Source organism: Anas acuta, chromosome 3, assembly GCF_963932015.1.
Source record: "Anas acuta chromosome 3, bAnaAcu1.1, whole genome shotgun sequence".
In the NCBI taxonomy this organism is placed as follows: Eukaryota; Metazoa; Chordata; class Aves; order Anseriformes; family Anatidae; genus Anas; species Anas acuta.
In genome coordinates, this window is record NC_088981.1 from 44,360,184 (window position 1) to 44,381,512 (window position 21,329).

Genomic DNA, 21,329 nt, shown 5'->3' on the forward strand with positions numbered 1-21,329 from the left:
CCAGACATGCAGTCCTGGCTGAAAGTGCATATTTGTCAGTGTGCCTTGAAGGTCTGGTCAACTACCATGAAGAAAAATGCACAGCTCTACATGTCCACTCAAAAAGAGCAGGGTCCCTGAAGGCATTTTTACCTGGGTGTGAGTATCTTATTCTAGCAACTGCATGATATTTTTGCTGCTCTTGTGCTATGTACAAGTGCTATTCTGTTAATCCCCTAATAATCTTCTATGTATTAGGTGTAGAATTAGATAAAAATTAGCTTATGAAGTTTGTATAGATCTCCTTATCTCAATATTTATCAGTTCTGGTGATTTGAAAGATTATTATGCCTTACAGTTTTATGGGATTCCAGAAACATTCTTCATCTCCAGATGCATGTTTGCCATACCCTCTCTTTTAAAATCCAGGAATTATGGGTCAGTGGTATGCCCATGTGAACCCTTTTGCTGAATTCTTGATCTTGTCAACAGTTTACACCTATATTCTCCCAAAACATGAACCGGCTGGATATTTTGGGTAACTGTATCACTCCTCAGGAATACAAGACACATGTGAACAGACACAAAACAGGCTATTTACCAGACTGCATGACACTATCGCTATTTACTTAAAAATACAGGAAAATACTGAAACAGAGATGAAAAAGAATTAATCCTCAGTACAGGATCCAGGTTTGTTTTCTTCAGTACTCTACAAAGCTGTTTGAGCTGGGGTGTTATCCTCTGTAAAATTATCTAGGATCCACCTTCATCTTTTGTTTTCTTCCTGAATTGTAGTCTTCTTTGTGACAGTTACCTTTCCTCAACAGAGCAAAGCTCGTCTCACCACCAGGTTAGACAATAGTTCCTAGTCTACAAAAGTATACCCAGCCCTATCTTTCCCCTACCCAAACTTTCCCATGTGTCTCTTTTAAGCTTTCCTCTCACAGCTTTTTTTCAGCCTCGGCTTTGCTGTCTCTGGAGAGTTTCCACTCTCTAATCCCTTCTCTGGAACAAGGTAGGAAATAAGCAATTTTCCACAGCTTTCATCATCTTTATTAATTCATGGGCTAGTTGCCAAAGTACAGATGCAAAGGTTAACTATTCCCTCCATCCTGTTAATACTCCACTAGGTAAGAAGAAAGAACATCTCAGGACACACAATTCTGGAGAAATCATCTTTTTACACTAATCTAAATATAAAAGGTCTATGTTAACAGAGTCCACAAACCACCACCAGAAGAGGTTTACTCTGTTTTGTCTGATCTTTCCCATTGATATTGGTGAAGTTAACTTAAAATACATAAGTAAACAATGAAAAGTAGGAGAACTTTGACTACAGCTCTGTTACCAAGTAAATGTGTAGAAGGGAGAGTCAAGTCAATGACCTGATTCACACACAAATACACACACACACACACAAAAGTAACTCATTACATCCTAGTCTACCCATACAACTTGACATTAAAAGTAAGAGAACAAGGGGAAGAAGTGGGCAGAAGGGGATAAAGAAGAATATCAAAGACTTACAGAACATTACCTGATGTTTTGGAGGACTTTCTTATTTTGGGTAATACACTAAATATCCTACTTCCTGCAAACCTTTTATAAATCCCGCTATGGTCTACGCCTATGAAGTAGTCAAATTTCTGGAAACTTTAGTACAGAACGAATTATGTCATACAAACAAAGTGTGATGTGGCAATACAAATGAAGCCAAATATATAATGCAGAAGTAATAGATGTGAAATAAAGCTGATTAAAGATGTATATTGAAACAGGTTATTCAGATGCACACAAAAACAATCCTTTAAAAAAAATCACAGTTTTAATTTTCAGTTTATGAATTCTAATATACAAATCAGGATATTAAAGCAAACATAAATTAATTTGAATCATAGTTGGATGAGAGATTAAATATGCAGAAATCATTCTCCTAAGAAGTGGCCTGAATTGATACAGTTTCTGTGTGTCAAATACCCCTTTAGCCTTCTAGAGAGACCCGAGAGAATTTGACAATAAAAGGGAAAATATAATATTTCTTTAAGACAGCATCTTGTGAAGCAGGGACCTTAGATTACTCTGTATGAGATTAATTAAAATGCCACCCAGTAAATGAACACTCTTAGTATGCCAAAAGTCTTATGTTTAACGTTAAAATCTGACATATACTGCAATCACTGTAAAGACAGTTGTAGTATGAATATTATAACACTTATTTGCAACATTGATTTTTCTCCTGTACATCACACAACTGCTCTCCTGATCAGAGTTCAGAAACTGATTGCTTTAACAGCTCTATTTATCTCTCAGGCTTTGCAACACACATCATATTTTAACCTTATTCTGAAAGTGTTTGCTGCAAACTGTCTCTTGTACATTTTGTCGATTTACCAACCATGCTTTTCCTTAAAAAAAAAAATTCTTCCAGTCACTAGCACCAAAGAAGCAGTATTGACACTACAAGATGTAATGCACATGCTTTAATACACTATTCAGTGTATTTATTTTCTCAGGAAGCATCATATAAATCCTTCTACATGACAAGGAAGTGTTTTTCCTTGCTCTTTTAAATTATAATAAATTGGATTTCTTTTTAAACCTGAGGAGTTCTGCCAGTCTGCAGGGATCACTGGGTGAGGTGGTTGTCAACAGCTCTCCGCTTCACATATGCAATAGATGTCCCAGTCTTGGGGTACAGATGAGCAAATAGCCACAGACTAACTCCTGGGTTGTGACACAGGTGAAATAAAGTTAACTGGTCTGATTTTTGAACACTTTAATACACCAGGGGGACAGCAGTTGCACTTCACAAACTCTTCACTAGCTGCTTATTTATTCCTGCCATGACGGCTGTAACTGTAGGGTTACTCCAGTATTAGATGGCACTGACAGTCTGGAGAATAAGGCTTACAGATACTCATGGCCAGAAAAGAAAATCTTTCCAGAAAACCAATGGGCCCTCAAAAAGCTCCCAAATCTTTTTCAAAACAAAAGCAAATGCCACCTTTGAAGAAGGACTCAGTGGTCTTAATAGCTGGACAGTCCCTGTCATGCTGTCATCTACTATCTGCTGTTTCTGCAGGGGGATAAGATCTCATTCTTTTAGCCTCAGAGGGGGAAAGAAATCGTTACCATATCACCAGCTCCCTTGCTCTTCCCATCTCAGGTAAGCAGAATTAGGCAAATCAGATGCATACTGTTTCAAAAGAGTAAAGGTGTCCAAAAAAATGTGTGCTAAACCAGTTGTAAGACAGTCATTATATAACCCTTCAAGTTAGGAAATCTATTGGATTCTTCAACATTGTACATTGTGAATAGTCAGTTAATATTTATGAAAGGAAAATTAAATTTCTCTGTTCTTTTATTTGACAGGAATGCTAAGAATAGTGTTTTCAGAATGGCTAGAAAATTCACCTGTATGCAAGAGAACATCACTAAATACCACTTAGAGATCTTCATAGATTGGAAGCTACTCCCCAGTACAACAGCATGAATGTCTTTTTAATTCAAAGGGAATCAAATATATGTATCACTCTTAAATATGTATTTCAGTTGGAAAAAAAAAGTAGCATAGTAGACATTATCCAATGAAACACAGCATTTCCTCCTCATAGCCTTCCCAGGGTGTCTCTTCTTGCACCACATTGATGACAAAGTGATGAACACAGCTGTTCCCAGGACTAATTCAACAAATTACTCAAATCAGGCTGTGTATATTTAAAGTCCTATAATAATGAGCAAAGCTCATTTACAGAAACATCGACAAAAGCATGCGCTTCATTCAAAGACAGTGAAAATTGCACCCCCACAGCACTGGATGAAAATAAAGCAGATAATTGCACAATGAAATATTAGTGAAGGCTGAGTACATGGTTTCCAATCTAGAACCCACATGAAAACTACGGAAGGAACTCCTTTCCAAGTAAAATCATGCCCTTGTTCCACAAGAAAAGGCTTTAGAAGTTGTCTCCTCACTACCTAGGAAATGCACCTGGAATGATTAGCCTTGGCCATTTTACTACAAAATACCCATGTACATTTCATCCACTGGATAATTTCTTTTCAAAATAAATATTGCATATTAACCATAACATAGTTAGACATACAGATATTTACAGTTTATCTGAGTTTTTATTATCACTACTCTCTTATTCTTAAACATGCTATCATTAAATGCCAGTATTACTCTCAAAATTGGAAATAAGGTTTGGATAACTTTTAATAACCAAGAGCAATGGTGACTAGTGAAGACTCCCTTACTGACTCTGGAGTTTTCCCAAAGGTATGCCTTCAGTGCTCAGCTGAGCCAGATGAACTGCAGGAGGTCCTCAGAACTGGTCAATCTGAGAGCATCCTCATATGATGTCAGATGGTCTGAACATACGCTGCACTGCCACAATTTTATCATTCCGGCTGTTAAACAAATGAAGAATTTCCATGCTGGAAGTTTAGTAGCCACAGGTCTTGATTCATCTTCAAAGTATCTAAGCAGCTAACGCAAAGCCCTGCTGTAGGATGCTGTGATGCTGAAAGATGAGAAGCTTTCCATCAAGCTCATGGAAGAGAAGTTCTCCAGCACTGTTCTTCCAGATTCAAGATGTCCTTAGGTCACCGACCATTGGAGACTGGGAAACTATTTTGAGGAATTATCATTATATGCTGAATATTCCCTCATTATTCTTGTTATATTCTCTCAGCCACTTCTGTACATAGGATGAAGTTAAATGCACCTTTGGCCTGTTCTAGGATGGGACGCTAGGGTCTCATATTCTTTAAAGACTTCATTTTAACTTGGACTCCCCTCACTGGAGGCTGGCCAGAACCAATATTTATCATGTAATGGACAAATAAAATATCTAATCTAAAATATGTCTTCGGCTTCAATATATGTTATGTTATGCAATGTTTGTTTAAAGTGCACTGTTAAGCTCTTTCTCAGGTTGCAGTTGGTGAAAGGATCAATTTTCAGTTTTTATTTCATGGTTCTGTTTGCTTAGCTGACAATTATACTTAAAAACAGAGGATTTTAGCCATACATACTGATGTATGTACTTGTAGGGTCTGTGAATATGGTTTCATATTATTTTACGTAGAATGAATCGTGTCAATACTGTCAATCATCCCAAAGACTTACAGGTTAAGAATTTGACTTGTTGCCAAAGGCTATATTTTTATGAGAATTTAAGTGAAAATGATCTTGCCACTTTTGAGTATGAGAAAAATGGTTAGGAAAATAGTTTCTTTCTTCCTTAATATGGCCATTATGACTAGATATTCAGTGCTGTAGTCATGACTCAAGCCTTGCCCTAGTTAGGGCTTTAACAGGCATAGTATAAATCACTGTTGCCTTACCTGCCTAGGTAGCTGAGCTGAAGTACATTACTGGAGTAAGGAGTAGAAACTTGACCCCATTATTTGCCATCAGACATAGAGCATTGCATGAAAGCATTGAGCACTGCAGAGCACGGGAGCAGCCAAGAGCAGAACTGCTGAGCACTGCCCCCTGGCAATGTTGGGCACAGTTACAATCCAATCAGACATTAAATTTCTCATCTCACACTTAGTTCTTAAGGAAAATGAGTCCTTATTTCAATGTTCATCTGCAAGAAAAAACAGCTAGAAGCAATAAGGGAGCACTGACACAGTGTTTTTGTTAAGGTAGGTATTTAAACCCATTCAAGAGAAAAGATTTTCTTTAGCTAGTCTTGTCCACTCTCTATCACAGTAACAGCCTAGCTGAGGTTTGGGGCGGCCTCTGAAGAACATCTGGTCCAACTCCATTGCTTAAAGCAGTCGACTAGAGGAGGTTGCTGAAGACCATGTCCAGTTGGGTTTTGAATATCTCCAAGGAGGGAGACTCCACAACCTCTCTGAGCAACCTATTCCAGTGTTGGACCACCTAAAACAAAACAAAACAAAACAAAAACAAAAACAAAAAAAAAGTATGTATCTTTATGAAAACCCAGCTTACTTGAAAACTTTTCATCATCTGAATTACTAAGAACAGAACGGAACAGAATTGAAAGGAAAGCAAAGGGAAAAACAGATTATGGATCACATGTGAATCTTTTATTCTGAAAGAGCAGATCTGTTTGCTCCATACCTGCTCCTGTCCTTCATAGTGAAGACTATGAGGTTGAAGAAAGTTTCAGGCACTTTGAATTTAAAAAGTAAACTGGTATAAGATTGAGAATACTGCCTGGACCCAAAGACAAAATTCTGATGAAAGCATCTTGACAGAAAGTGAATAATTTTATTAGACCTTGCTGATGTAAGTAGGCTAAAAAACCTTTCACTGACTGCACTGCATTCTGGAAAATAATTCAGTTGAATGATTTTGTTTGACCTCATTATTGCCCTGAAGCCAATATTGAGGAACAATGAAGACAAAATATTTATGAAACATAAAACTCCATCATTAACTAAAAAAAAAAAAAAAAAAAAAAAAAAAAAAAAGATTTCAGTTTCTTTTCTTTCTTAGTTTTCATCATTTTTTCCCTCTGGCCAAAAGTTTATCCATCATAAGGATATCCAGTAAAATATTACCTTTCTTCTTACAAATATTCTTCATCTTCATTTATATAGATGACACCATAATAACAAGACTACTACTAGTGTTTTTAAAATTCCACATCTTTGAAATAAATCCTGTCCCAAAAACTTTATTTTTATTAACATCTTCATGGTTAATATCACATGTTCAAGAAGACAGTTACATACTGGTATGTATCACCAGATACATACTGGTATGTATTGCCAGTTGTATCTTTGGGAATTTGTGTTTGCAGAAGAGAGAGTATATTCATACTCTCTTTGGCTTTTCTCAACATTTTTTCCTAGTCCAGACGTTATTATTTTCAGCAATAGTCTGAATATATTTCCTTTTTATTAAGAACACCCTGAAAAATCAACTATTTTTTGACCCCCAGAATCTGTTTCTAAAAAGTAACAGGTGATACACTGAAAGTTGTTGGCATTGAACATATTTTTTTTTCCCTTGGTATTTGGACCAGTCTGATGCCAGAAATATCTTTAACAGAGTTATGGGAAATTCAAGTATACTTTCCAAAACATTTTAAAGTAGTTTGAATGTTCTCATTTCATATCCCTGTTTTCACTGTGAAAACAGAAGCTCCAAGATATTAACCAGACTGGAGCTCAGAAATGCTGAGCACACAGAGTGTTTGTTTGCTTTACTGGAAATCACAGAGAGCCAGTACACTTCTCACAAATGTCTCATGAATGACAGGATTCTGGCAAGATCAACACTATCTTTACATCATATAAAGTCCCTTCTAACTAGTTGCTTGTCCACTATCTTTTTTTTTTCTTTTTTTTTTTTTTTCTTTTTTTTTTCTTTTTTTTTTCTTTTTTTTTTTTGACTAAAGGAGCCATTGAGCCATTCAGGAATTTTCAAAGCTAATCACATCTTACTCCATCCTTTTCAGAAACAAACCCAGGTTTTCCATCAGCAGAGGAAGACCAGAAAAAAAACATATACTTGATGTCCAGAGAAACTTTGGTTTCTTCTTTCTTCAAGTAAATAAATTAAGACTTCCCCCTTTTTCGTCTTTCTTGGTATCATCTGTGTTAGATGTATGAAAATGGAGCCTCTTTGCAAGGCCTGGGTTGGTCTCAGAGTTAAGAGACTGAAGAGAATAACTGTATCTGTGAAACTGAACTCAATGCCCAAGGGAAGGAAGAGAATAGCTGATGCTAGAGAGACAGAGATGATGAGTTTTCATGAGGAGTCTGAGAAAACAGATATTGGTGTCTGGCGACAGTGCAGTCGTCTAGGGTGGTCACTGCAGGAAGGAAGAAATGGAACTGGGTCAGTGAAGCAACCTCTTAATAAATATTTTGTTATCATCAGAATTCTATATATTCATCTATAGGATACATCCATCTTCTGTCTCAACAAAGACTAGTAGCTTAGAGTTCACACAGAATGTCGGGTGACTGGAACTAAGTGACTCCTTTATTTCATGCATATCTTCTCCTCCAGCTGGGGCTACTCACAACAAGAAAATCGCTTACAGCTTTGTCATCTGGATGACACGAGGTAGATAAACCATTGTGTGTCTTTGTCCAGTTTGGACAACCATAAACAATTTACATTTGGGTAGAGCAGGCCAGGCAAGGAAAAGCAAGCAAAAGACATCCTAACTGATAAGTGTTCTCTTTGCCCAGAGAAGCTATGGATGCCCCATCCCTGGAAGTGTTCAAGGCCAGGCTGGATGGGGCTTTGAACAACCTGGTCTGGTGGGAGGTGTCCCTGCCCACAGCAGGGGGATTGGAATTAGTTGTTTTTTAAGGTTTCTTCTAACCTAAATCATTCTGTGACTCTATCATTCTGCCGTTCTAATCATCAAATAGTCAGTGGTAGAAAGGATTAAAGGTTGAGATCACCACATCTGATACCCTGCTTAAGATCAGCCACAGAATTCCACCTGGTAGTTCTTGTGCCCTGACATCTATCTTATATTTCAGTGTATCTGTTAAAAATCCCATATGCCACACATGTCCTTCAGCAGGAACAAGCAGCTCCTCACCACGGGAATTGTGTGGCGAACTGCTTTCAAATAGAGCGGAGGGAGGGGATGGACGTTTTTTTCTTCCAAAAGCATAAATGGTTCTTTAGCGCATAACTCTCCATGACAAAGACATCCATCTTTTTAAAAATTGCCCTGTAGTTATTCAAAGCTCTTCTGGTCACTAGTATTTTTCTTTGTCACTTTAACATTAATCAAAAGAAGATAATTAGGAAAAATTTAGAAAACAAATCATTTGCAATAAAAGACAAAGCATCTCTTATGGAGCGCTAGCCTAACATTTTTCAGTGCTTCCTAATTGATGGCCATAATACTTTTTCTATATGTGTTTCTATATCTGTTACATTCAGTTGCATGACTATAGTAAAAATATGACTGAAGGAAAGGAAAAGAAGTGTATCTGATTAGTTACTACTGCTGTATCTGACAATCTATGAGCAAATGACTGTATTTCCTTTGAGCTATGAAACTTTTGATAGGCCAGAACTGACACATGCGTATGTTTTCCCTCCACAGTGAGTTAAACTTAGGGCTTTCTTTGTATAATAAAGTTTCTATTTATACCATCTTTAAGATGCGGGCACAAAGATTAATTTCAGTAGATATCATTATGAAGAGTTATAGCATAGCTACAATTCTATATGTTAATTTTCTAAGGACTCCATTACAGTCTGATGTGACCGATGTGATGTTACCAGTGCCACCTAGTCTAGCTGGTGGCCAGCACACATTACAAGCACAACTCCGAAACTCAGCCAAGGTCACCTGATGGGCCATTCATTGATGTAAGAAATAAATTGTGTTCCTATGTAAATGCATCTTTACTTCAGTACAACCTCTTTGTCTAGCAGCAATCAATATTGTCCTACTTCTTAGTCTATGAATATGAAATGAAGTCAGAGAAGTTCCTGAAGACTCATCTATCTCAAGATGAACAGCTTTTCCAAAGTTCAGCTTGTAGATGTTTGAGGGAGGGAAGCGCTGTGAGGAAAATCTGCTATAAAAAGTTAACAAAATTTAAAGCAAAATAGGCAAGAAATTTTAATGTTACAGTTTTCTTGCAAGTAAATTCAGTTTTGAAACCAAATTTGTTTTAAACATTATTATTTATTTTAGGATTATTTATAAACTATAGTTAAATAACATTGAATATTGTATTATAACTTTAAAAAATATTCTCAGCTTTTCTTTGTTCAAAACTTCTTACAGGTCATATAATGTACAGATTGGCTTACAGATTGGCTATATAATCTATGGTAATACTTGTGACTGCTGAAAGAAAGTTTCTTCCTGCTGTGGAGGACAGGTACATGTTAGTACCTGGTAGAACACTTCCTCTTTTCCTGTATTAATCAATCCTAGTTCCTATCAGTGAAGTTTTCATACTGTACCGAACACACAGGGAGACTGAATATTGTATTGTTAACATTGATGTTTCTATATGATAGAGGAGAACATGATTATGCAGATATTTTCAATGATAAGCCATCTGTTTTCTCAAATACAGAATGTCTTAGAAGACAATGATGTACATTAAAGTTACTTTTTTTTTTCATTATTATATCTACTTTAGTATTTCCCATCTTATTCCTCTGAGTTTTTGGCTATACACAGTGCCCTGGCTAACATCACATTTCTGTATCTGCTGCTGCCCCCAATGGAGAGCTGTTTCTGGTCTTTCCCCTTCTTGACAAGTCCTTCATATGTAAGAAGAATTATTTAAAAAATAAATAAACCAAAAAATAGACATAATAAATAAGATTTCCAAAGTGACATGTTCATATGTTCCATGTTCTCAGCATGGGTATTATGGTACAAGCTGACAATCACAAAATGTCACTCAGAGCTCTAAGACTGACTGTTACAATTGCATCAACCCCCAACTCATATCTTTTACGTCTCAAAGCTCTCATTATCTTTAAGCCTGGAATACAAAGCTATATATATATTTTTTCAACTTCACATACGGACACCAGCCAAATATCTAGGGGCTGTTATTTTGATGTTCAGATGTGCATTGTGCTTTAAGCATACTGATATTCTGTATAATCAGCACACACCCAACATTTCCTCTTCAGATGGTAATGGGAAAAACCCTAAAACAACTGCAGTTAGTTACCTCATTCATTGCTTGTTTTGGAAGACAGTTAATTATCATGCCAAGAGGCATGCCATGAGACCCAAAAATGATGTCCTGTTCCTTTTGTGGACAACTGAAGCTATAAAAGAATCTCAGAATAAATAACAATAATAATAATTATATATATATATATATATATATATATATATATAAAAGAAAACCCCAAGGAAATACAGTAGAACACTTCTGAAAAAATGTGTGAAACGTGTATCTCCCATTCTGTGAACTACACTCACTTCTCCATTTATGTGTATGTTTTATAAAGGGAGTTATTTTTACTATTGGACTCACCTATTCCTTTCTTAACTCCTTTAGGTGTAAAATTTCATAATTGCAGCATTATACTACTAAAGTTGTTTTTTGTTTTTTTCTTTGACAGGGATGGGGTGGAGAAAGAAATAGAGAAAGACATATCTGATTGGCTACATGGCTTTCTCTGTATTTTGTTTTAAAACCCTTTGTCCTTCTAGTTTTATACTACACTGAATAATATATATTTTATCCTTTGTGAATACCTGGCATCTTGGTGTTTGTTTTTTCCCAACAAGGAAGAAGACCATTTATGTTTGTGCTGTACCAAACAATCTGTGTAAAATATTTTTTATATTCATTTTAAAGAAGTATTATCATTAAATTATAGGCTTTAAAACCTTAAAGATCATCTACATCTAACCTCTCTGCCATGGGCAGGGGCACCTCCCACTAGACCAGGTTGCTCAAAGCCCCATCCAACCTGGCCTCAAACACTCCCAGGGATGGGGCATCCACAGCACTTGATTTCCTCCCAGACCTTCCACTGCTGGAGGTACTCATTATTTCTCCTAGTCTCTACTGAGTCTATTTATTTCTACAGAGACTTCCTGTTCATATAATCCTGAAATATCCTGAGCAGGAAGGGACCCACAAGTCCAACTTGTGACCCATTGAGTCCAACTCTTGGCTCCACAAAGGACAACCCAAAAATCAACCCACATGTCTGAGAGCATTGTCTAGACACATTGTGAACTCCTTCAGGCTCGGTGCCATGACCACTGCCCTGGGGACCTGTCCCAGTGCCTGACCACCCTCTGGGTGCAGAACCTTTCCCTAACCCCCAGCCTGACCCTCCCCTGTCCCAGCTCCATGCCGTTCCCTCGGGTCCTGTCGCTGTCCCCAGAGAGCAGAGCTCAGTGCCTGCCCCTCCGCTCCCCTCGTGAGGGAGCTGCAGGCCGCCATGAGGCCTCCCCTCAGCCTGCTCTGCTCGGGGCTGAGCAAACCAAGGGACCTCAGCTGCTCCTCAGGCATCGTCCCCTCCAGGCCCTTCACTATCTTTGTAACCCTCCTTTGGACACTCTCTAATAGCTTTATGTCCTTTTTATAGTGTTGTGTGCACAAAACTGCACACAGTATCTGAGGTGAGGCTGCAGCAGCACAGAGAAGAGCAGGACAATCCCTTCCCTCAACTGGCTTAGCAATGCCGTGCCTGATGCACCCCAGAATATGGTTGGCCCTCCTGCCTGCCAGGTACACTGTTGATTTATATTCAACTTGCTGTCAACCAAGACCTCCAGATCCTTTTCTACACAACGAATCTAGTCTCAGTAGTATATAAAACTCATGCATTTCTCTTAAGTCCAAAAGGAACAGTTCAGTATCTGGTCTGATCACCTATACAGACTGGGGAATTTTACCTAGTGTCTTTTGTTAAGACCAACAACTTGCTGTGGACTGGACTTCTGACAGTGGTCACCTAGTTCTCTAATTTTATTTCACCAAGATGTAGTTTGAAAGATTTGTTGCTGGAGTAAACCATGAGGATCTCTGACACAAACCATGGGGAAGCAACTGTCTCAAGGTGATATCTCAGTACCCTACACTCACAGCCCACAGCAATGTTCTCCTCAGTGGCCATACCCTTCACACCTCTTTCAATCCATAACTCTTTTTTCTGTATGGCTGTGTGAGCCTGTGCTAGCAGTGGCATAAAGGGGCACTTTGGCTAGCTGTTTCTCAACGAGTAAGTTAAAATAAAAATAATAATAATTAAAAAAAAAAAAAAAAAAGTCTTATATGTTTATAAATCAACTATGGATAATTCTAAGGACTTGCAACAAGTTCAAATGATTTTGACCCCTGTAGCCAGAGTACAGGCAATGACACAACCCTTATCCTGATACTGGTTGGATGTACTGCATCCATGCAAACAGCTGTCAGCAAACACTGAGCAGGAGATCCACCTCACACTGTGAAGGAGGCCGCAGTGATTCCTTGGTCAGCTGTGTAAGCATGAAAGCCAAAGCGTGGATTTATTACCTCAGATATGATCCTGCACCAACGATTTTGGCAACCTGTTGTCTCTGCACATCATCACAGTGTATCAGGTAGATGCACTAGCTTGGGTTAATGATAGCTCTAGTGTTTGTCCATGGAGCTACATTACCCACATCTCTACAATGATAGTTCCAGGAGCTGGAGACAGGCTGTAATGCCACCCTTGGCATCCCACAAAAAAACAGAGGAATGCCACACTGCTCTGAAAAATGCCAGGAGAGTTTTTGTTGGGAAATTCTGGATCACCATAAATTTTCACAAAGATTCACTTGCTGCAACAAAACATTGACACATAATTTTTGTTAGGGAAAGTTTCTCAGCTCCAGAATTAAACATTTAAAAAGGAAAGACACAAAGAGACCTGCCCATCTTGAACAGGCTAATGATTAGGACATCCAAGGTATAGAACCTGAAAAAAGGACATGGGAAATCAGACACAAAGGAGTTAAGCATAGTCTCTCTTATAGCTTGGGTGTCACGTAATACTGGCATGGTAATTTATTGCTTTCTGGAAGGCTGCAAAGGCTTTGTTTTATCTCAGGGTAGAGTGAGAAAAGTCTGAACTTGAAGGACATGACAGCTACAAAAATCACACTGAAAAAAGTTACAAAGGTCTAGGTGGGAGCAGAATGTTTGTAAAACACTGGAATCTACTTTAGTAGATAGCATATGCAAACTTCACTTCGGAGTTGCAAATGCATCAGTATAAATAGCATTTCCTTCATTTCTTCCCACACACAATCCCTGCTGGATTTTGAGCAATAAAGCTGAGGCTTTTTTGCTCTTATCCTACTCGCCCTAAAACTCTTTGGAGTCTTATCCCTAATCTGAAAGAAAACCAAGATGTTTTCTTACATCTTTGCGCCATCTACTGTCTTCCACAGATCTTAGCATCCAACTCAATTTTATTTTTTTTTTGCTTGCTGCTGCTTAGATGTTTTTATGGAAATGTGGATTATAATTGCATGACCTCGTTCCTGAGAGGTAACAGTCAGCTCAGAACCCCACTTTTTTCTACATGCGATGGAAGGTGCCATTATCACAGCCAGACTGACCTCCAGTAGGTTACAGCCTATTCAGAATTTCCCTGAACTATTTTCAGCCCTTCAATAGGTGAACTCTCTTTGGTTTTAAAATGTTCTAATGCTTAATTATCCCAGCTTCCAAAAAGTATGCCTTGTTGCTAATGACTTCTGTCCCCAAATAGCATACTGTTTTTCTCTGAGATGGAAAAGTCTTTAAGGAAGCAAACACAATGAAAAAATAACATTCTTTGTTTTTCCACAGAGACCCTACAAAGTAGTCAATGCATTCCCAGGCTACTTCCTGGATGTGAAATGATATATAATTAAACACCTTCCTTAGAGCTGAAGAAAGGACCAGTGTCTAAAACTGTAGGCCTCCAGCTGCTGGATACCAAATGCTTTGTTAAAGAAAGGCTCCTTGCCTGAAGGGTAGAGATGTTCAGCTGAAAGCCCCTTCTGAGAACAATCAATACACAGTGACAGGAAGCTTGAGATGAACAAAAACATTACATTTCCAGATTTGCTTGCTTAATAATCATACAGGACACTGGATATTAGCTTAAAGTGATGCAGCCATAATGGTAACTCATTTACCTTTAAAACTGCAGCCCACTTGTATGTTGATAACGATAAACAAGTGCTTTTCCAATCTGAATTAAAATACTTAATATTCAATACTTTAAAAAAAATGCTTTATGGGGAGGAAAAAAAAAAAAAAAAACTATCACAACAGCCATAGGGGAGAGAGCAAAAGTGCAACTAGCTGAAATAGATTTCTGTCTGTAACTAATACTGGATGCTAAGTGAAAAAACATATGAAATGGTGCAATCAGAGAGTAATGCTTTCCCCAGTTTATACTCTCATTCCTCAGCCATCAGCAGCTCTGGCTTCCTGAGATGATGGATGCACTCCAGGTACATTTAACAGCCACCAGTGAACAAATCTTTCATGACTTTTCTAATTCTCTTTTGTCTAAGTATTTGAACTTTTGTCTCCACAGCATCCTGTAGCAATGAGATCCTAAATTAAATTTTGTATTGTACAAAAAGGATTTTTTTATACTGCTTCTTCACTACCACAAGCACGATAGTATTTCCATCACCTTATAAAGACTTCTAGGCAGAAGGGTAGCTAGAAACTCAACTTTCTAATGTAAAATCCAATAAAGAAAATAATTGAAAATAATATATATGCCTTTTACAAATCTATTTTTAAAAGGCAACATTTAATTCCTTTATCATGAATTCAGAAAGCTAAAGAATGACAGGAAAAACATGCTACCAGCACGTCATGATTAAAGGGATGCAAAACACACCAAAGCCACCTTGTCCCTGGCTTCACCATATGCTGCTCAGCCTTCTTAAGGATGGAACCAAAGTGAATTACTATGCACATGCATAGTAATGTGCATAAAGTGTTTTTAGGTGAGGTTTTGTTTTATGGATTCAGGGCAGACTTGAAAACTTACCTTAAAACTTACCTTACTGTGTGTGCTCTAATGCCTCTTAGGCATTGACAGTCTTTAAGTGTACTATGTACAGCCTACTAACTGCTTTCTGTATCAATATACAAACATATATCAGATAGCCATATATGCAAATACATATAATACTAAATTTTTCCTTTTAATTTTGTAGTTCTGAAACTATTCTCAATGCAATATCATTCAATGCCCATTACTGCAAATCAAAATCATTCATTTCAAGGTAAACAGATAAACTGCTATTTCCCTAAAAAGTCAGCTCTAACAATTCCACAGATTTTCTTGCTATTGTTATCCCATATTTAGAACTATGCATTTTAAATGCCAGCCTCCTACACTTGAACACAGCACATAAAGTATATTTCTTGCAACATTAATCATGCAAAGGTGCCTTTACTGGTGCCTATAACTGAATTTATACAGTATATGCAAATGTATTTTTATGTTGGTAAGACTTGCCAGATTTACAGTTTTCATAGTACAAAACAACGATGCCACAACACAGCACTGAATGGTTGAAAATGGAATATCTTTTATTAGAATATGCTGTTTTCTTCAAAACAAACTGTATTGAAGGACCCTGGCAATTTTGATAAAAGCAGTTATATATACTTTATGTTTACTCAAAACATAATATTTGGATTGACTCGTTTCTGGAATATTGCCCTGACTTAGTCCTTTCATATTGTTTAAACTCACTGGTAGTTCATTAAGATAGCATATGTGTAAACTCACTGATAGTTCATTAAGATAACATATGTGAAATACATTTGTACAGGCAACTTAATTTTGTTACTTCCTAACTTTAGATTACTTAATTTACCAGCTTTATTCAGGTAATAAATATTGAAGTATGGCTACAAATGGAACATTATAGTTTAGTTTAATATAATCTATTTTTTTTCCACCCCTGACTAAATTTACCTTGCCCTTGTCACTACATAAATGATAGGCAACTATGGCTTTTTGCCCACTTACCTCTGGTTAGATGTGGTGCTGTCTGCTACTGTGCCATTAGATGTCACTCTGGACCATGCAAAAGACCAAGTACATGAACTAGCATCAGCAGCAGAAATAAACGGTTTCAAAATAGGAAATACATCTTCCAAGGCTGCACCTTATCCATGGACCCTCTCCAGTACATACACCTTCACCTCCACCTTCACGTTCCTCTGTGACTACTGGCTGAGCTGACACAACAGCATGTACTGGAAAGCCAGTTAGGCCTCACCTAGCACAAACTTGGTACTGTGCTCCTTTCATTCCACAAAGTGACAATTTCTAAGGGCCAGAGTTTTCAATCACACAGGGGTAGAGAACCATAAGAAAACACAGCCGTGGGATGCTTCTTGGAGGGATGAAGGGCAATGCCAAGCATGGTGTCTGAGCCTAGGGCAAATAATCCAGCAAATGGGATGTTTGGTAGATTGGATCTGAAGCCAACTGATTAACTGCTCTATTCTTGCATCGCTTCTTATGAGTTCATCTTCCTTTCGTCTTTTTGGTTTGTTTGTTTGCTGTTTTATCTTGACTGAGTTGTTACCAGCAAAGCAGTTCATCAGTTTGTTGCTACTCCCCCAGGGGAAGTGAGGAGTTATGGTAACTTTGATCTTGGAGGAGAGATAACAGTGGTGAGGTAAAGCACTCCCACATCAGTGGGGTGGATTCTGCTGATGCTGAAATCCAGAGAAACACTCCCCACACACACTGACTTCTTGTGGCAGCATGATCACAGTCTTAGTGCCTTTACAGCTTTTATTATGTTCCCAGCTCTCTGGTCTAGGGCACCATGACATTTTATGCAGAGCTGCCACGTGAAAACAGGACAAATTCAAACTATCCCCAGGTTTTCTGCTGACACAGACAGCTGTGGCATTTGTGGTCCATCCTGGAATTTCAGCCAAAGGGAGAAGTCCTGCTTGGGATAACACTTTGCCCATTGCCATGTACTTCCACTCATTCTAAGCAGTTCACAAACAGCTCAAGGTGGGGCATCTTTTAAGTCCCTTGTAATCTAACCATATTTATATGTTTTTAGGCAGAGTACTTGTTATGTCTCAGCAAGACAGGATGGATTAATTTAAAATTAAATGAAACAGAGAATTATAAAAAAACATATTACACTCTGCTTTCTGACAGCAGCAGCATTTAATCTTCTAAGAAACCAGACTACACACACAGGTGAAAAGCCAAAAGAAAGGGGGTTCTGGGCATGAGCCCTGTGTGTAAGGGAGAAGCACAGCACTACCAGGTTGAGAGTTCACAGACCAGAAATGAAAGCCTTCATTGGAGAACTTAGCCCAGAAACCATGAAAGCAACTCTTTATCTCTCCTCCAGAGATAGGTATGCAGAGATCAAGCTCCTAGGGTTCACACCACATGGTTGTTTTGGGGGGTTCCCAATACATCTGAGAAAGATGAAGTGACAAACCTGAACACAAACACCAAGGATGGAGCAGAGCTGAGAAAATTACTGATGTGTTCCAAGCCTAGTCTGGTGTGTAAATACTGACCTGAGACCAGCATCACGTGAGAAGTGGTCTTTGGGGTACAAGTAAAGCTGTTGCATTTCATTGGTGGGATACCAATACTCTTCAGCTTCTGACTGCCCACCACCTTCACCATTACAAGGGGCAAGCTGCTGCTCTACATGATGCAAAAAGGATGGCTGAAGTTGCACCACTGCTGTTCTTCAGAAAACCTGCTGTATGATTCAGCTGGTGTCCTTACAGGGTTTGTCTGAAACAGCTGTCTTCTCAGCTTGCAAGAGAGCAAACGGGTTTTTGTCCCATTTTCCCTCTCTTCAGCAATGTTAGAAAGAGAAGTGAGCATCTCCTCCTCCATAACATCCTCATCAGTCTCATATTTCCTCAGTTTCCCACATTAATCCAAGGAACAACCAGAACTTGATCCCAGCCTCTGTTATGGCACCACAAAATAACACCTGCCATCTCTGCATGTCACCTTACATGGTGGGGAGAGCAGAAAATGCCATTCATTTCAACATTGCTTCCAGAGGACAATAAAGACAAAAACTGCCTGTTGCTACCTTAATTCGATTTCCTGGGAGGGGTGGATTACTGTCTGCTAGCCAGGATGGATTTGCAATGGAATACGCTCATTAGCAAACAGAAAATGTACACAAAGCAAATCTAGTCTTCCAAATTTTCTCTAGGAACAGCTTTACAGGATTTACACAAGAATTTGCTTGCAGGAAAGGAGATTTGAGCATCTAATTTAAAACATCCTGTTCTGTGAAGTATTTCTTTGGGTGCCCACACATGTGGAGATACTTTGTTTTTTGCAAATGTTTCTGTGTTTGTCCTTAATCTGTACTGCAGCTGGTAGATCAGTGTTGTTTTACAGGTATTAAAAACATCCAGCAGGGTAGCTGCTAGCTAAGGTTTCAGGCTCCTGATAAGAGATGGCAGATGTTCTTCATCGTAACAATGAGGATAGCAGCTGCCCCTGTTTTGCAAGAGAGAGTAGAGAAAACTTGATCCACACTGATGCTTGGACAGAGGGCTGATTTTAGGTCTTCTGGCATACTTAATGAGGTTTAGAAAATAAATAAATAAGCACTAGTGTATCACTTAAGGTCAGAGAAATAGGGAAAAAAGAAATCTACCATGCTTCAGAGAAATAGGGAAAAAAAGAAATCTACCATGCTGTGGGGCTGGGCACTAACTTCTCCAGCTTTGCAAGGTAAATTTTGGATTTCTGCATTGAGACCATGCATCTGCTTTGCTGAGAAAGAGCTTTTAAAAATGGCTCTATACAGAAAAGAGAGGAAATTTGTCAGTGTTGCAGGGAAGGAGAATCTGAGAAACAGGAATGGAAACAACCAGATGGATAATTTCAGCTCAGCAAAAGTGATGAAAAGAGCCTCTGCCTCTTGATTACGCTTTAATCTACAGCTGCTGCAGAATGTATAGAGGTAAGAAAGCTAGAGTGTCCTTCAGGCAGGCTTGCACAATGAACTCAGGGGATGCCCAAGCTATGATGCAGGGCCATGAGCTAGCACCACAGTACCAAACAACGTGGGCTAGAATGGTGCTGCAGCACAAACGGGCTCAGGGACACCATTGCAGTGACACTCACACAGTCCTGCCAGAACCTGAAGGAGCATCTCTGCACATATAATGGCATCGGTGTAGCAGCTCATTCCATGTCTCCAGAACGGCACAGGAATGCCATGGTCAGTAAGACCAGAAACGTGCCCATTGCAATAACACACAATTCCCTTTGTCAGTGGAAGAAGAGCAGTAGAAACTCTTGCAATTGCGCTGCTCCCACTCCTAATGGAAGCATGTCTGACGTCCAGAAAACCTGTTACCAGTCATAGGAGACTGTTTTACAGGCAATAGGTCAAGCTCAGACCCAACTTAGTTGCCTGGACATTTTTCAAGCTGGATTCAGGTGTACTCAAAGTGAACCTGGCTTGAAGCTTTAATAGACAAGATAACTAATATGAAGGAAATACTGAGTCATTACCACACAACATTTTCCAGCCATGACTGGAAATGCACTCTAGTATTATTTGTGCTTCTCCAGGATTTAGAGAGGGGCATCCCGTGGGAGAACTTCTCTGCTTTATCAGTTTTGATGCAGATTTATATTGGCATTCACTTCACATAGTCCCTCCTCAGTTTTGTGAGCTTCTCAATACCTGTCCACTCAAGCAAGTCCTGCACAACACCTCTGAAGCTGAGTATAAGAACATTCAGCAGGAGGTAAGACTCAAGGTGCTTATTTCCTAGCCTGGCACAGGTGGGAAGAAGGAATACCTTGTATCACTGCAGCCAAAAGGACAGTAAGGCAAGTAAGAGATGCCTTGTAAGCTCATGTTCTTACATCAGAAAGGCACGTGGAAAGGTCGTATGAGTCTGCTGTGGTAAGGGAGAATACATCATGTACTGTAGTATGTATTTTACATCAGATCATCTCATGCACAATTAACTGGTACTGTTTTGTCTCTTTGTTTGCTGATATTGACATCTGCTACTTTGAGTGATTTTAAGAACCTAGTATTTTATAAAATGCTCTGGTTACAAATTGCTGTCTTCTTTCTTCCCCAGGTGTGCATATGGCAATGTACTTTGCAATCAAATCAGTCTAAAAAAAATGCAATTAAGAACATAAACAAGGAATCCTCTTGGGCACCTGACAATAAATACAAATTTGCTGAAGAGCAGTAAGTTGAAGTGAGGACGACATGGTGAAGTCAGAGGGCATAGATAACATATGTGCATGTGTGTGCTCTTTCACATCCTGTTCACAGAAAAATTTGTGAGCAGCAATGTTAAACAAAGCACAAACGCCACAGCCTCAGTAGCAGAGGAATTAGAGATCAGCTATGTGTCTCCCATTCTTCTTTTCTGTCCTGGAATGTGCAATATGTGCTTTAGCCCATCCCATTGCTGAGCACACAGCCGCTATCTCAGCATGCTTGTAAGTTTTCCATTTGTTTTTCACAGTTCACTAATGACTTATAACTGCCCCTGATCACCACCCTGCTGCAAATGATGAATTTAGCAGACTCCACATGTGAATGGCAAAGCATGAGAGACGATGTCAGTACTGGTATGCAACCAAGAGTTTTGCAAACCTGCTGGTGTTGCATGGTATGCTGAAAAAATAGATACACACAATAAGCACCACCTTCCTGCCAGCACAGCTCTTCTTCAAATGACAGGAGCTGCAATATCCTATGAACAAAGAACCATTGTCTGTAAAATAATTCAATTTTATTAAGTAGCTAGGTTTAGTTAACCTTTATAGGAAATAAAAAAGTGAAAGAATCATAATTTTTTAGTTTGCTACTGCCCTATTTAGT

The 21,329-nt window shown here is 38.7% G+C and overlaps 2 long non-coding RNA genes across 2 annotated transcripts in view; one reads left to right on the forward strand and one right to left on the reverse strand.

The window, feature by feature from the left end:
- LOC137853981 (uncharacterized) lies at nt 1-3,493 on the forward strand. Its single transcript, XR_011094856.1, has 3 exons — nt 1-138; nt 3,065-3,148; nt 3,355-3,493. It is a non-coding gene; the product is annotated as an uncharacterized lncRNA (long non-coding RNA).
- Nucleotides 3,372-21,329, reverse strand: part of LOC137853980 (uncharacterized) — a 26,249-nt gene continuing 8,291 nt past the window's right edge. Inside the window, exon 3 of the long non-coding RNA XR_011094855.1 lies at nt 3,372-5,881. This is a non-coding gene — a long non-coding RNA (uncharacterized lncRNA). The remainder of the gene's footprint in view (nt 5,882-21,329) is intronic.